The sequence below is a fragment of the Podarcis gaigeae genome (assembly GCF_964106915.1).
Source record: "Podarcis gaigeae genome assembly, chromosome: Z".
Taxonomy (NCBI): domain Eukaryota; kingdom Metazoa; phylum Chordata; class Lepidosauria; order Squamata; family Lacertidae; genus Podarcis; species Podarcis gaigeae.
Genome location: NC_139691.1, coordinates 48344801 through 48362123, shown reverse-complemented (window position 1 = coordinate 48362123; position 17323 = coordinate 48344801). Strand labels below are relative to the sequence as shown.

Below are 17323 nucleotides of genomic sequence, written 5' to 3'. Positions count from 1 at the left end.
TCCTCTAACACTCAGGAACAAAATCAGGGTGCCTCTGATTGCCAGATGCTGAGGACACAGACAGAAGAGGAGGATATGCCTTGCTTGCAGCTTTCCAAAGTCATCTCTGGTTGACCACAGCTGGGAAAAGCATGCAGGACTACAGTCTATCCAAGATGGCTCTTCTGGGATGTTTTGGCCATTCAGCTTCCTGGTGAATCTAATGCAAAGTCCTTAGGACCCACCTTTTCAATTCAGGGATCACTTTGTTGGGGGTTAAACTTCCCATTTATACATACCCTCTTCCAAAAATATAAAAAAGGAAAAATACATCAGAGCAGAGAACACCTGCTGATAACTAGCTGGCCAAAATTACCTGGAAGCTTGCAGAATGGCTTGGAAACAGCTAATGTTTAACATGGCTCCTTGAGTTACCTCAGTCTAGAAGCTCCAAATGTTCTTCAGTTTTTTTTTAAAAAAAGTTAAAATCCATGCTGCTCAGAATTCTCTGCAGATATGTCGGCACAGTGTAAATGGCTACTTACTTTATGGGGAAAGGGTTTTTTGGTTTTTTGCAATAACGCAAATCTGGGTGTGCCTCAGACTCTAGCAGAGGCCAAAATAACTATTATGTTCTCAGAAGACCAATGTCTGGCAACCTTTATTTATAGATCTACATCTTCTGTTATTTAGGGAAAGTGACCTCACTTCTTTGAGGTTTTTAAATATACAATAACATCTGCAGGATAATCAACTGGGAGGAAAATCCATTCGCCCTCTGTATTTGTTGGCTAAAGGAAGGTGGGCAGTGCAGGAGTTCAGAATGAGCATGGTGGCTTGCTGTTTTTTCTTGGGATCCTGTACTTTCTTTTCAAACACCCACCCACACATATAGACACATACCACTCCTCCAGAAGAGAAACAAAAAGAAAAACCTGCATTTAATTTTATTTAAAACCAGGGCAAACAATGTTCCCATGCATTTATACGGGAGGCTTGCAAATAGTAACTCATCTGGTCTCCTGTGGACATCAGAGTGAGCCTAAACAAAACAGCATCTATAAATTGTTTGATTCTTTTCTCACTCTTTTTGCCCTCCCTTCCAACTACTAATATGCCCAGCTAATTCACATACTCAGACAGCAGAAAAGAGCACAGGTTCCTCATACTTGTATAAAGCCCCTGCCACACGTACCAGATTTTATATACTGCATCTCTGGGATGATGCTATTTCCTCTACCGAGCTCCAAACAGAAAGAGATTGAAAGCAAACTTACTTTCATCCACAATCCAATAGTACATAGTTCTGTGCATACAATACCTGGGTGCATTAACCACCTGGCATAATTAAGGAAAGAACTTGCATTCAAACAAGTCAGACAAACAAGCAGGTTCAATTTAGGGTTTGTGCTTAACTGAATACATGGCTTAGGAGTTCAGTATTCTGCCCACAGTGCAACATATTGAAGCTGCATGTCACAAATTAACCAAATCTGACAGGTGCACCTGCAGAGTCACATTTTCCATGTGTTGACAGGAGAAATCTGAACTTAAGGTTTCTCTCAGAGGCAGCAGTCACAAATGCAAATGGAATCATCCTTGTTTACTCAAGAGTCTGATGTTTCTCCGTCCTGGAGAAATGAAACACAGGGACACCCAACAGCTGATGCTAAATGGACAGGGGAAGGGAAAACTACATCCGCTTAAAAAAAGCAATCCTGACATGTGGAAAGCTTAAATTGTCACTCCTACATTGCCGTGAGAAATCACCACCCCTTTTTATTGTTATTTTTAAATGTATTTCTTGATTGATCCCAAAAGGCTTAGTACAATTCATGTGCACAATATATGAATTAATTTTGAAAACCTATCCCCCCACTGCTCCTGAGTTTCTTCAATACTGGATTGTTAATTGTGTGATTTTGTTTTATTTTATTTTATTTTCAGGCTTGGGCTCTTCCCATTCTCTGTCCTTCCTGGGTTGAATCCTCAACCTTTTGTTTTATTGTGTTATTTTGCATTTTGTTTTACTGCCATTTCTAAAATTATGACCTGCAGTTCTGTTCTTACATACTTCTTTATAACCAGTATACTAATGTTAAGTGCTATACCAGGGGCTCCGAAACTGTGGTCTGTGAGTTTCACTCAGGCAGTCCACCACATGTCTGCATTAAAAATTCATACTGATTTTTAATTGTATTTTGAATGATAGAACAGTAGGGTTGGAAGCAACCCAAATAGCCATCTACTCTAACCCCCTGCAGGGACGCGGGTGGCGCTGTGGGTAAAAGCCTCAGCGCCTAGGGCTTGCCGATCGGAAGGTCGGCGGTTCGAATCCCCGCGGCGGGGTGCGCTCCCGTTGTTCGGTCCCAGCGCCTGCCAACCTAGCAGTTCGAAAGCACCTCCGGGTGCAAGTAAATAAATAGGGACCGCTTACCAGCGGGAAGGTAAACGGCGTTTCCGTGTGCGGCTCTGGCTCGCCAGAGCAGCGATGTCACGCTGGCCACGTGACCCGGAAGTGTCTCCGGACAGCGCTGGCCCCTGGCCTCTTAAGTGAGATGGGCGCACAACCCCAGAGTCTGTCAAGACTGGCCCGTACGGGCAGGGGTACCTTTACCTTTACCTTTACCTTTACCTTTACTAACCCCCTGCAACGTAGAAATTGCAGGTAACAAATGCAGGAGTTGTAATCCAGTGGTGAATGCTCAGCTTGTAAGCCAAGATGCTGCCCTACCCCCTTAGCTGTTGGTGGGGTCGATCAGCCCCACCCAGTTCACAAGCAGCAGGACCTCACTGGTCAAGTATGTCCCGTGGAACATGCCAAACTTGCCCACGTGGCAGTAGTGCTGCTAGAAGAGGGCAGGAGGAAAGGAAGGCTGGGGGCAAAGGGCAGCAAAGGCTTTACCACGCAGGGTGCCGAAGCGCCCAGAACAAGACATTTCTCTCCCGACCTCACCCCCCCCTAAAAAAATCTTTTATTTCTTCTATCGTGTTTTATTGCATTACCATCTAAATTCTGTGGAATCATTTGGCATCTAGCAAAACATGCTGCACAATTGGCAGAACAGGGAGAAAAGTGGTCCACCATGACCATCAGCAATCTTCAAGTGGTAAAGGTCGAGGATTCAACCCAGGAAGGACAGAGAATGGGAAGACCCCAAGCCTGAAACCCTGGAAAGCCACTGCCAGTAGACAAGCCAATGGTCTGAACATGGTACACAGCAGCTTCCTCTGCTCCAATGACCTCACTATCCACACATAAGAAAGCGAGGAAGGCTATCAGGAAGCCAGGTCACCAGACAGCAATGCTCATGACTGAGACACAGCAAGTGACACATGGGATTTAATCTATTTAAAGCAATTCCTGGTTATGCAAATGTGCCTTGAACAGGGGAAGTTCCTGAAGGACTGCGCCCAGCAGCTATGAGTAAGCTTTTCAAAAAGCCCATAAAAGCAACTGGCCCACCAGAATTCTTACTGGCTACATGCCAGACCAACTCATTTTTTAAAAGTATTCAGCAGCAGCACCTGAACGGTGTGCAAAACTTCAAAAGATATTGCAGGTATCTCGCTTGCCAGTCAGCTGGCGCCTAGACTTGCTTCTCCAGCCAAGCGGGCAGGTTGCCTCCTTCCTCCTGCTCTGCCTGGTGCCTTGTGCCATCCTCCCTCCGCATGCTGGCCTTGTGGGGCCAGTGCCCCTTCTTCCTCCCTCCGCATGCTGGCCTTGTGGGGCCAGTGCCCCTTCTTCCTCCCTCCGCATGCTGGCCTTGTGGGGCCAGTGCCCCTTCTTCCTCCCTCCGCATGCTGGCAGCAGCAGCAGCAGCAGGGGTGGTAGCACTTTCACCCTGGTGCCTCGCAGGACGAGGACCAGTGCTTCTTCCTTTTCAACATCATCATGATGCTCAGCTGGTGATACATCACAATGTTGAGAACCTAGTATCACCCATCCCTAGTTAGAATGTAAGAGTAGCCCTGCTGAATCAGACCAAAGGCCCCTCTACTGCAACACCCTGTTCTCACAGTGGCCAAGAAGATGTTCTTTATGGGAAGCCTGCAAGCAGGACCAGAGCACAAGAGCCCTCTCCCCTCTTGTGGTTTCCAGAAACTGGTATTGGGAATCATGTTACCTCGAACCATGGAGACAGAGCATAGCCATCGTGGCCAGAAGCCACTGATTTAGCTTTCACTTCTCAAGGATGTGAAGGCTAAAGGTAAAGTGAAACAAGACTACTCTACCTGCATAAAATACTCATTCGCAGGCTCAGTGGATAGGGGCCTTTACATCTTTTTAAGTCTGCCGTCTCCAATGTTCCTGGAGTTCTGCAGCATTCCGAGTTACTAATTCAGAGCCTCATGTCTTCCAGATTAATCATTTGCGAACACTACTGCAGAGATGGTGTAGAAAGAATGCAAGCTAGCATATGCTGCTGGGTAGCGTGTGTTGCGGGTTCTTGACACATGTATATCACAAAGCAGCTGTCTGCAACATTTGCTGAGGGGAGGGGAAAGAGGCTAACTTCTGGGACCATTTGCTCGAAAGGGACGCATGGGAAGAGAACTCCTCGTGTAGAGTCAAGCCAGGGAGCTAGGCTCACCCTGTGGAGCTGAGGATTTATGAAACATATGGGCAGACAACTGCTATGCATACTGAGCATCATCCCGCAATGTGTGCTAAGGATTTCAGAGCTGGGCAAAAGTTACATTTGAACAGGTGCCCCTCACTCTTGCAAGACCCACGGAGCAAAGCAGTTCCCAGAAGATTCATTTATTACATCTGTTCACCCTACATCGGTGTTAGATACTCTGGTATATAATCTAATTGCCAAATAGTACAGTTGCAACAATGCACAGGTGCTTTTCTGCAGTGGGGTATTATTATTATTATTATTATTGCTCATCTCACTTCTATGCCACTTTATATTTTGAAGAACAAATCTCAAAGTGGTTTGCAGCACATTTAAACATCAAATAAAACAATCCAGTACAGTGGTACCTCAGGTTACATATGCTTCAGGTTACAGACTCCGCTAACGCAGAAATAGTAGCTCGGGTTAAAAACTTTGCTTTAGGATGAGAACAGAAATCGTGCTCTGGCGGCACAGTGGCAGCGGCAGCCCCCATTAGCTAAAGTGGTAACTCTGGTAAAGAACAGTTTCAGGTTAAGAATGAACCTCCGGAATGAATTAAGTACGTAACCAGAGGTACCACTGTATAAAACAAACTCAAGCTCCAAGGAAAATATTTCAGATCCTTCTCCAAGTGGCATTTGGCTTTCCCAGTCGCCATCCTGGCATCCAGAGAGCTCCATGTTGTCACAACTGGACCGCACCAGTTGCAGAACGGCTATTTTCTAACACTGCCCTGGAGATCCCACTGAAATGAACATACAGTGGTACCTCGGGTTACATATGCTTCAGGTTACATACACTTCAGTTTACTGGCTCCACTTACCCAGAAATAGTGCTTCTGATTAAGAACTTTGCTTCAGGATGAGAACAGAAATTGTGCTCCAGTGGCGCGGCGGCAGCAGGAGGCCCCATTAGCTAAAGTGGTGCTTTAGGTTAAGAACAGTTTCAGGTTAAGTACGGACCTCCGGAACGAATTAAGTACTTAACCCGAGGTACCACTGTACATTGGAAAGAAAGCAGAAAACTGCAAGCTGCAACATTGTGAGAATTGCTTATTTTCCTTTAAGAACTGGTGCTTGGGGTTGCTTGCCAACCTTTCTCTCCCCATCCCTTTTCCCTTTTGTGCCATGTCTTTTGACATGGTCAATAACATGCACCCTTAAGATGCCTTCCTTGATATTTGAAGGGCCGCCTCCCCTCTGTGAAATTAGGCTTGGAAGAAGCATTATATCATACTCAATAAAACTGGCCACGATTTGTTGACAGCTTTGTAAATGCGTGCATCTGCCCAAAGGGACTCTTCTACGAAAAAAGGCTGTCTTATTTTAATTTGCTGCATTGAAGCTGCTGTATGAACAGTTTTGGCAGATGAGCAGGGTTAAAAAATGCTCTAAATAAATAAATAAGAGGCTTTGGTGCCAATTAATTGGCTGAATTTGCACTACAACCTCGCAGTGACATCATAGCCTCACAACAATCCTTTGAAGCTGGTCAGGCCAAGTTACTGCCTTTCCCCAAAGCATGTGAGCTTTAAAGTTTGGGGCAGCAGTGGCGGTGGTAGGATTTGAACCAACATTCCTGTAAACACTGCAGTATAGTCATTCTTGTGTGGCCTGAAGTTCCAGATTCTTTATACAGCTGTTTGCAATGTGAACACTCACAGAAACACACATGTGCAAACGCAGACACAGAGCTTCTGGAAGCTGCCATAGTAGCAGACAGATCCTTTCAGAGGCGACAGGAAGGGAGTTTGAAAGAAATGTAGCATAACCCCCTTTCATATGAGCACCTTGGCTCCTGTAAAGGAAATTAAATGCTCAGTTGAATCAACAGCCAGAATGCAGCAAAATGAAAACTCTGCACTTCCTGCTCCTTGGCTTACAGCTACATTCACAATTCCAGAGAGAGGGAGCGAGGAAGAGAGAGAGGAGGAGGAGGACCAGCAGCGGGGGGAGGACTGGGAGGTTCTACAGTTCTGCAACTCTAGCGCCCAACTTACCCCAGGTGCAAATGAGGTCACATCCACACCAAACATTTAAAACACATGGCTTTCCCCAAAGAATCCTGGGACCTGTAATTTGTTGGAAACTGTGGCTCTGTGGGGGTAAACTCAAGTTCCCAGCCATAAGCTCTAAAATATATGGTGTGGGTCTGAGCAGAAAACACAAAATTTTTGCAAGGGGGTATTTCATGTTTAAGTCAGGTGGTTGTGTCCTCCAAAGTGAAGTCAGTGGCCCTTTTAAAGCCCACTCATTGACTGACTAATGGGACAATTTGACTCTTCTTTATAATTACAAGTTTTCCATAGGTTCTCTTAAAAACACCAAGAAGACAGGAAAATGTTTTCAGCCTTAGCTGCATTTTACAATATCCTCTGATATTCCACATTTGATTTTTGTCAATAAGGAATGAGGAACTGCATAGGACCACTATTTTTTGCCACAAGGACAATCTCTCCCAATATTAACCGTCTCAGACTCTGTTCATCATCTGAGGGCCTTCTTCATGTACCTCCTCGTGAGCTCCAGAGGCTGACAGCATCAGAACGGGCTTTCTCTGCGGTGGCTCCCCAGGGAAGTTCGCCTGGCATCTTTATTATATATATTTTAGGTGCCAGGCAAAAACATTCCTCTTCAACTATGCCTTGGGCTTTTTAATATTCTACAGCTTTTCAAATATGTCTGTGGGAAGTGGGGGTTATTGTTTTGCTGTTTTGCTTTTAATTATTTACTTGCTTTTATTATCTGCTTTATTCTGTCAACCACCATGAGATCTTATGACAAAGGGTGGTATATAAAGCTAATAAATAAATAAAAACTACCTGAGATGGTATATTTCAAATGCTATGTTCAGCTCCCAGTCTTCATACATGGGGCTCCCATGCAGCCTGCCTGCCCTCCAACCCATACCTCTACTGATCACTGGTTAGCTGAACTTTAAAGAAGCATCCCACTTTAAACAGCCATGGCTTTTCCCCACCCAAAGAATCCTGGGAGTTGTAGTTTATTAAGTGCGCTGAGAGTTGTTAGGAGACTCCTATTCCCCTCACAAAGCTACAATTCCTTGAGTTCCCTGGGAAAAAGGATTGATCATTAAAATTATCTGGAAACTAGCTCTGCGAGAGGAATAGGGGCCTCAGCACCCTCAATGAACCACAGCTCCCAGAATTCTTTGTGGGACACCATGATACTGCTTTAACAGTATAGAGCAGAGGGGGCTATAGAACTGCTGTAGGAATCTGACATGCATCCTTCGAATTATGCACATCATTCACTATGCACAATCATTCCTAAACCAATGCTTCAATGCAGTAATGGCTCCTCCATCTGTTAATAGCAAAGCAGTATTGGGCAGAATCCTGTCAGCGTTCATTTGCAAGTTTAATTTATACATGAGAATGGAGAACAAGATTTCAGCCTCCAGACTTAATCTAAAAGCTTTGTTACAAGTAGCAGCATCCCTGGCTCCCATCTAAAAGATCCATCTGAGATCCAAAAGTCCCATGCTGTACCGACTAAGCTTCTTCACTGAGTGAATGGAGCAATCCCCTGAGCACAGAGAGGAAACCGGTTATGTCTTGACATACAGAGAGCTACAGATGCCCCAAGATCACGGATAGAGGAATCTTTGGCCCTCCAGATGTTACTGGATTCCAACACCCAACTGCCTCAGACAGTATGTCCAATGGACTCAAGGATTATTGGAACTGTAATCCCAACATCTGAAGAGCCACAGGTTCCACATCCTTGCCTACAATTATAGGCTTGAGTTTCTCTGATGTTGTTTTCCTTGAGGCAGTCTCTGTACTGAAACTTTTAAGATTCTCTGCACTGAATTCTCTGCAGTCGTAATATCTATGGTGACCTTTGCTTTTATACTGACAATTCTCTCGGTGTGTTATTTCAAATGTGAGAAAACAGATCTGATTCTTGCCTCCAAAATGTTAAAAACCTGTGACATCTGTTGCACTTAATAGCCTTTATCTGCAGAAAAGAGGAAGAAAAGCCCACAAAAAAACAACAGGAAGCTGAGTTTGGGTTGCACATCCACATTCCACTGGGATTATGCAAGATATAACAGCAACTTGATCTTGTAATTCAGTGGTGTTTGCTTGGGGATATATAAATAATACTCTGGGGTTGGGGAGAGTAAAGAATGAAAGTTCTAAAACACAGGTAGCAAATTTCCCAGAGGACTTTTCAACCTGCTGTAAAGAATGCTTAATTTCATATTTCAATGTTTTGATATACAACCCCATCAGCTCAGTACCTGAAACGAACTAGTTTTTATCTTCATCACAAGCTCAGCATCTAACCTTAAGCGTATAATGTCTCTGAAACTGTGCCAGTTTTGGCATTTGACAGGAAAGTCAGAGATGCTTTCAATGCCTTCTTAAAACTGGGGGACGGGGTGGAGAGATAGAGACGCCAGTCTGAGAAATTGTCTAGCGCACAGATCTGTCTTTGCTAATAGAACAGTCATCTTGGAGCTAGGGTGTGGCTGCGCATTCTCTCCAATAAAAAAGCACTACCACCATTCTAAAAAGATAATAATGAATCAATGATGCTTCTGAGCTGCTAAGTGAAAATCAGAAGGGTCACCACCACATGGATGCCCAGGAGTGCTTCCCTTTGCAGCAGTAAAGGCTCAACAAAGCAAGTATCTATTGGAGTCACTGCCCCAGGGAGCCTTGAGCAGCCAGACCCATTGCAAGCCAATTCATCTTAATGAATCAGCCCATTCAGAGAAGACTTTATCTGGCAGAAGTGCAGTTATCTCCAAATGAGGGGCCCCATGGCAGGAGCAGAAACCCCCAGTTTGAGGAAGAAGTTGAGACAAAGCATGCTGGGGTGAGGGCTTCTCAATTTTTTAAAAAAAGAGTGCTTTAGTTTAATAAGAGCCACATGTGCTTTGAGAGGAAAGGGATGCAAGGAGGCCTCCCAGGATGTGCATCTTCATTGCAGCCAGGCTTCAGCCTGGAGGCTAAATCTTCCTTTTCTCTCCTCCTGCTGTGTCAGTTCAGTGGGAGGTTATTTGTCAGAGTGAATATACACCCCCTCCTCCAATTACTGGTGGAGAAGGCATGGTTGGCTTGGGGGGGCGGCGTCCTTCGGTTATGCCACAAACTGCCCCCCAGCAACCCCCCAAAAAGGTTGATGAGGTGTGTGGTGCCTTCCAGCAAGGAATGTGGATATCAGGGCATGATAGTAAAATAGGACCCTGTGAAGGAATGGATGGGGGGAAAGGAGAGGGAAAGAGCAACAAAAAAAATCAAGTTGAGGTTTGTGCAAAAGAAGAAGTTTTCCTCCCCCACTCATAGCATTAGGACTTGTGGACATCCCATGAAGCTGAAGGTTGGAAGGTTCAGGAGAGGTGAAAGGAAGTCCTTCTCCATGCAGTGCGTGGCAGAACTGTGGAACTCCCTCCCACAGGAAGCAGTGAGGGCCACCAATTTGGGTGGCTTTAAAAGGGGATTTAAATAAATTCATGGAGGAGAAGGCTATTAATGGCTACTTGCTTAGTGGCTTTGTTCTCCCTCCGCTGTTGTTTGAACTGCTGTTGCGCGGAGGTCCTCCATGTTTGCTTTCCATAGGGATCTGGCTGGCCACTATGAGAACAAGACGCTGGACTAGTTTGGATGGATCCAGCAAGACATTTATGTTCTAATGGATTTGCTATACACACACACACACACACACAAAAAGGCAATAGATTTAAGATTTGACTTTACAAAAAACTGTTATAGTCGCAAGTATTAACACAAAAGGTTTGATGCATCCCTAGTGGAAGAGGAGAGGAGAGGCATGATGTTAAAAAAGAGGTGGCAGCAGTTTCATGTCCACACTCTTGCAGGGGCAGAGGCAGCACTTTTGGAGTTGCAGGGGAGGCAAGGAAGGAGGGGGGCAAGAAGGTAGACAGAGGGTATTTCAGGTTTATGGTACAGCAACCACTAAGTCATATTGCACCACAAGTACCAGAGTTGTTTGTGTTATCTGCATGCCACCTTTTGCCCTGACTGGAACGCAAGAAGGTTTACACCAATTAATTAATTAATTAATTAAAACTTACTAGTTAAAAAAAACACTAATCTATTAAAATCCTGATAATAAAAACAGCAGAGAACTGTTAAAAGCCCTTTCCTTTTTTTAAAAAAATGCAGTCAGTTCCCAAGAGCCTGACAGAATGAAACAGGCTTTACCTGTCAGCAGAAGGACAACAAGGAGGGAGCCAGTCTGGCTTCTCTAGAAAGGGAGTTGCGAAGTCTGGGAGCAGCCACCAAGAAGGCCCTCTCTCACGTCCTTACCAAGTGGGTCTCTGAGGGTGGTGGGACTGAGAGATGGTTCTTCCCTGAAGATCCCAGAGCCTGGGCAGGTTTGTATGGGAGAAAATGGTCCTTCAGACAGCCTGCACCTAATGGCTTTATAAGTATTAACCAGCAGTTAGAATTGCACTTGGAAACAGGCTGGGAGCCGGTGGATCTGCTGTAACAAGGGAGTCGTATAAGCTCCCAGTCACCAATTTGGCAGCAGCTGTTTAAGCCGGCTGGAGTTTCTAAGCTCTTTTCCAAAGGCAGCCCCATGCAGAGTCCATTACAGTAATCCAAACCGGATGCAAGGAAGGCGTGTGCCACTGTGTCAAGAGTTTTTGCAAACGCTGCCAAGTTCTTTTGTCAGTGACTTGCTCCCAATAATACAAACAGCCTTTTAAAAAGATGACCAGCAAACCAAACTTGGGAATCCAGATGAAATGTCTCAATCAGCATTGGTCACATCTGTTGTGATTAACACATTCAAGGCATTGTTACACCACTTTAACAGTTACAAGACTTCCTCCAAGTGTCTTGGGAACTGTAGCGTGTTAATGGTGCTAAGCATAGGTAGCCGCATAAGGGGTCTCCTAACAACTCTTGGCGCCCCTCAACGTACTACAGTTCTCAGGATTCTTTCGGGAGCAGCCATGACTGTTAGTGGAATAAATGGTGTTTCTGTGGGCTCTGGCGCTTGTCATGGTGTCCTGTTGCACCAGAAGCAGTTTAGTCTTGTTGGCCACATGACCCAGAAAGCTGTCTGCGGACAAACACCAGCTTCTTCAGCCTGAGGCGATATGAGTGCCACAACCCCATAGTTGCCTTTGACTGGACTTAACCGTCCAGTGGTCCTTTACCTTTTACCTAAAGTGAAATATGATTTTTTAAAAAAGGTATGCTGTGGATGAGACCATTATCACAAAGAACTCAGGCGTGATGCTGAAATTAGTTCCTTAATACCACAGAAATTCAAAACACAACACAATTAGAAAACTTGTTTGTTTCTAAAGTCTTATATGTCCCTGAGCCCCAAAGCAAGTTTCTGTGTGCCTCCATGGCCTGCCCCCTTTGAAATCCACAACATTCCCCCCCCCCCACAACCCAGTTCACAAGAGTCATAAATGTGTGCTAACCTCAGATAACAACTGCAACGAACTTGGGGTGACACCAACAAATTAGAAACTTCAGCATAGTAAGGCTACACCTGTTTTCACACCACATTTGAGGCACATTATTTCCCCAGCAGAATCCTGTGAACTGTAGGTGGTTTTTCTTTTAAGGTAAAGGTAAAGGGACCCCTGACCATTAGGTCCAGTTGCGGATAACTCTGGGGTTGCAGCACTCATCTTGCTTTATTGGCCGAGGGAGCCAGCGTACAGCTTCCAAGTCATGTGGCCAGCAGGACTAAGCCGCTTCTGGCGAACCAGAGCAGCGCACGGAAATGCCATTTACCTTCCCGCCAGAGCGCTACCTATTTATCTACTTGCGCTTTGACGTGCTTTTGAACTTCTAGGTTGGCAGGAGCAGGGACCGAGCAATGGGAGCTCACCCTGTCACGGGGATTTGAACCGCCGACCTTCTGATCGGCAAGCCCTAGGCTCTGTGGTTTCACCCACAGCACCACCTGCGTATCGGCAAGCACTAGGCTCTGTGATTTAACCCACAGCGCCACCCGCGTCCCTGGTTTTTCTTTTAAAGGCTGCTGCACAATGCAATTCCACAATGGTTAAATTGCGGTTCCCAGGATCGGGGGGGAGGGGAAGTTTGCATCAAATATGCTTTAAGTCTATGGTGTGTACATGGCCAAAGCATGGAACAAGGCGTGTTGAAAATACCTGATGTCCACTTGAGGATTACAGCAGCACGTGCTTTGATGCCAAGGCACACACGAGGGCAGGGCTTTCCCGTCAGAAATGATAGGTAAGTCAAGTCAAGAGAAAGTACATCCATTTCTCTGGGGGACATACCTGCCTATTCGTGAGTGGGGGCCTTTGATCAAGTGTGGCACATGAAGGGAAGTGAAGGGGAGATCCCAAGAATCAAACCAGGCATTTGAAACTCAAAGGGTGCTCTGGCTGAAGCTGAAGAAGGGAAGAGGAAGGTGAGGAGGCTCCTGACAGACACTCTGCCTCTCTCTGGACAGCCTGGAAATGGAGCAGCTGCGAAGTGCATTGCAATGCTCTTCCCCATTCAGCACTTCCCCCAGGGAATATGGAGCCACTTGCAAGTTGAGATGGGGGGAAAAGCAGAAGAAAGGCGAGTTTTGGAATGTGTCTCTCACACACAGAGATTGGTGAACATAGGAAAAGTCAAGGAGTCACGCAGCTCAGTCCAGTTAGTCACTGGGACATGTGAAAGGTCTGCAATTCACTCAAAAAGGTTTGCAGCTCACACCCACCCCTTGAATGGCAGCAGGCGGAAGGCCACATGCAGCCAGGCAGTTTAGCGTGCCCACGTGCAAGCTGTTGCAAGCTGCTTTTATGTCCGTTGAACAGAGGGCCCAAAAATTAACCTTACAGCCAGCATTTGCCCTGTGCACTACATTTCTCAGTGGTAGAACCAAGCAGGTTGGAAAGGCAGAGGCACTACCTGCCTATGGCTGGAAGCAGGGCAGCTTGTAACTTTCCACTCACCTGAGAATCAGCAGCAAGCGAATCAGAAGCAAGAGTCCAGTGTGCTAAGCTATGTGATGCTACAAGAGGCTCTCTCTCCCACTCCCTCTCTGTCTAGTGTAGCCTCCACTGGGCTGCTGTAAGAGTGAGATGAGTAGCCACCCATGCAGGTCTTGCAAAGGGTGGGGCCAAGGAGCCAGCTGCGGAAGAAAGGCAAGAGCAGGCGTGCTCACATCTGCACCAGTTCTTTAAAGCACATTATTCCACCTCCCCCAAAGAACCTGCAATGCTAAGAGCTCTGCCTGGTAGCCTGTCACGGCTAGTGGAAATGTGTGCTGTGGGAGTGCCCATAAAGAACAGCAGATAACCTGGGGGGAAATGAGGGGCGGGGGCGAGTGAGCTCCTCTCCCAACACGCTTCATGCTGCTTCACATGCACTTAGTACTGAACATGCAACCCACATGGAAGTGGTCAGGAGCAATGAGCATCCACACTAGTTTTCCATTGCATAGATGGGAACTAGGAAACAACGCCCCCCCCCCTTTTCTCAAGCACGTGCGACAAGTTTGGTAGTCTGAAAGGCCCTTTTGGAAAGGGACGTACAGACACTCCCGGCATGTTCCCAGAGCCCTTGCAAACGGCAGTCTTGCAGTGGAAACGCGTTAGGACACAGGAAGCGCTGACTTGGTCTACGGGCCCATCTGGTCAAAGTATCCAGAGGTAGACTGCCCCTGAACATGGAAGCCCCGCGCAGCCACCGCAAATAATTGCCGGCGACTGACCAACCACCCGCTTCCGGCACTAATTTCTCTTACACCCACGCGCCCTTTCAAAGCCATCGAGCTTAGAGTCCCCGTTGCATACTGCAGCAGTCCTGGTCAGTCCGTCTCTCTCTCTCTCTCTCTCTCTCTCTCTCTCTCTCTCTCTCACACACACACACACACACACACACTGAGGAGCATTTTTCCTTTCTGGGGAAAGCATGACCACCGCCGCCGCCCCAACCAACCCAAGGATCAAGAGTGCTTTGGCGGCATTACCTTGGAGAATTTCTCTTAGGAGCAAGCCCCAAGCCCCCTGCCCTGCAGCAGCCCCCTGGAAGAGTCCGGAGAGCACCCCACCCCCGCCTACAGCAGGCCATCCTCCCAGCTGGCCTCGCTCTTGCTGCCCAGTCCGGCCTCCTGGCCAGTGGCCCGAAGGAAGCAGGGCGGGCGAAGCTGAGGCAGGCGCCACTAATAAAGGCACGTGCGCTTCGCTTGCGGGAGGTGGGGCGGAAAGGCTCCCCAAGTTCTGCCAGAAGCGGCCGGCGGGAAAGTTGCAGCGCCAAAGGAGCCCCCGAGCGCGACCCCACCCCCGGCCTCGCTCGCTCGCGGGGACACTCACAGTTGTGCGTTACGCTCTCCGACTGCCTCTTTCGCTCGCGCTCTGCTCTCCGACTGGCACCGCGGGCGCTTCCCAGCTCCCTAGACACCTCCCCAGCCCAGGAGCATCGCTCGGCCCTCCCGCTCCCCCACCCGCTCTTCAAGCGCCGTGGTCCGCCCCTCAGCCGAGGAAGGATTGGGCCGAGCGCCCGCACATCAAGGCCGATCCGGGAGGCGATTCGGTGGCAAGGAATGTCTGTTACTCTCCAAAGGCGGGGATTGGAGGGAGGCCTGCCCGCCCAGGTAGAATTAGTGGTTGCTCAACTCTTAGCGGTGACTCTGAAGCTGAGGGAGCCGAGCCCGGATGAGTTAGTTTCACGGACTGACCCCTTGGGAATCATCAGGCGCTGCAAACAATATATGCTAAATGCAATTGCATGTTAAAATGAGGCATGATTTTAAAATTAAACACGCTTTAAGTATTTCTGTCACAAGGAAGTTTTCCCTGTATGTCTCCTGTATCTATGTTCTGATGCATATGAAGATCATGTAGGTGTGCATATTTGCCGTTTGCAGCTGTTTATAGGGGTCTGTGTGGCATGTGAAACAAACATGGGATATGTGTGCATGAGATGCACATGACTGCTAAACTGGATTTTTTATTTAATTTATTTAATTTAATTTAATTTATTTATTTAATTCCACTGCACATGTCAGCACTATGGGCTTTTCTGGGGTAGTACAGGGCCTTTTACAGTCTGGCCTGAAAGAACAGAACCAACAGCAGCTCGCTGTGACTTGTTTGCAAAGCATTTTGAGGACAAAGTCATTTGCATCCCCCTGGAACTTGACCTTGCTGTTACAGCAGATGAATCTCAAGGGCGTCCAGAGCACAGGACTAGTTATGGTGGATGAGTTTCCTTTAGTAAGGCTCAAGGATGTGGACAAGGTGCTCAGATCAGTCAGGGCGACCACTTGTACCCTGGAAACTACATTCCATAACCTCTCCCACACTGCCATTTCAATATTATATTATAACATAACACCAAACAAAACAAAAGGTTGGTACCAAAGCAAGGTAGAAGCATGACGTCTTGAACTGAGGCAATTCTATTACAGCAGGCAGGTTTCATATGGCATAGACCTGCCCATACACATAGGGTTCAGAAACTAAACCAGAAGCAAAAAATGCTTTGGTATGACATTGGACCAGCAGAGCTGGGACACCCATGAGGCAAGGTGAAGCAGCCACCTCAGGCAGTTCCCCCACAGGTGCCCTGCCTGCCACACCACAGAGTGGAACAGCATTGTTTGTTGGTCTCCCCTGTCTTGCAGAACTATCAGTAGTTTGTGGATTAAAGCTTTAGGTTTATGCAATTAGATTAGATGAGTGGGGAGTGCCTGGTGTTGCCTGGGGAATTTGTAGAAACCAAAAATATTGCAATTTTCAAATGGCCAGTGCAATTTGTGAGTTTGGGCCCATCATGCTGAAAGCATGAAGTCATGCCAAGGTTTCATTTTGGTTCACCATTTTGAACAAAATGGCACCTGGCACCCTAATGTCAATGGAGACTACCACCCCCACTTTGGGAACCCGCGTAACAAGTTTTGTGATTATACCTTGGGAGGCAGCCAAACCTATGCCACAAAATGGGCAAAGTCACACCAAAGTGATGTTTTGGTACACCATCTTGATTCAAAATGGTACCTGGCACCCAAATGGCAAACAAAGACCGCTACCACCACCTCAGGGACCCTCATGGCAAGTTTGGTGACAATATCTCAAGAGGCATCCAAACCCATAAGGAACAGAGGCACAGGCAGACAGACAATCCATTTTCCAAAATATAGAATAGATTAAAGCACACTCTCACTCCTGGCACAACAAGCTGACTATGTGTGTACTTTTTGCAATTTGGAAAGTGTTGGAGAAATGCCCTGGGATCTGTGGGATGAATGAATAATAGAAAGATGTTAAACACCACACAAGAAAATCAGGATGAGCATAGGATGAATACTCACTGTCATAAAACTGCCTTGTAAACGAATCAGAATAAATGACATCACATCAACTTTGTGCAAGCAAATCACAATGAATGCAGAATAAAGTTTTAATAGACTCTGGTGATGTTGTTTGCTGTTTCTGCTGCTCTTAGGCAGTACAGTGGTACCTCGGGTTACAGATGCTTCAGGTTACAGATGCTTCAGGTTACATACTCCGCTAACCCAGAAATAGTGCTTCAGGTTAAGAACTTTGCTTCAGGTTGAGAATAGAAATCGTGCTCCGGCGGCGTGGCAGCAGCAGGAGGCCCCATTAGCTAAAGTGGTACTTCAAGTTAAGAACAGTTTCAGGTTAAGAATGGACCTCCAGAACGAATTAAGTTCTTAACCTGAGGTACCACTGTAGATGGGTACTGCAAAAAGAACTGCAAGTGT

General features: G+C 46.7%; 1 protein-coding gene across 4 annotated transcripts in view; it reads right to left on the bottom strand.

The window, feature by feature from the left end:
• PLS3 (plastin 3) overlaps window positions 1-15077 on the bottom strand; it is a 66110-nt gene extending 51033 nt beyond the window's left edge. For 2 of the 4 annotated variants that reach the window (XM_083721032.1, XM_083721031.1), the window contains exon 1: window positions 14910-14973. The gene's annotated coding sequence lies outside the window, so the exon portion shown is untranslated. Of the gene's footprint in view, window positions 1-13547; window positions 13727-14909 lie in introns of all 4 variants that reach the window. The other 2 variants (XM_083721029.1, XM_083721030.1) reach the window with 2 other exon arrangements.
• Between the last annotated feature and the right edge of the window lie 2246 nt (window positions 15078-17323).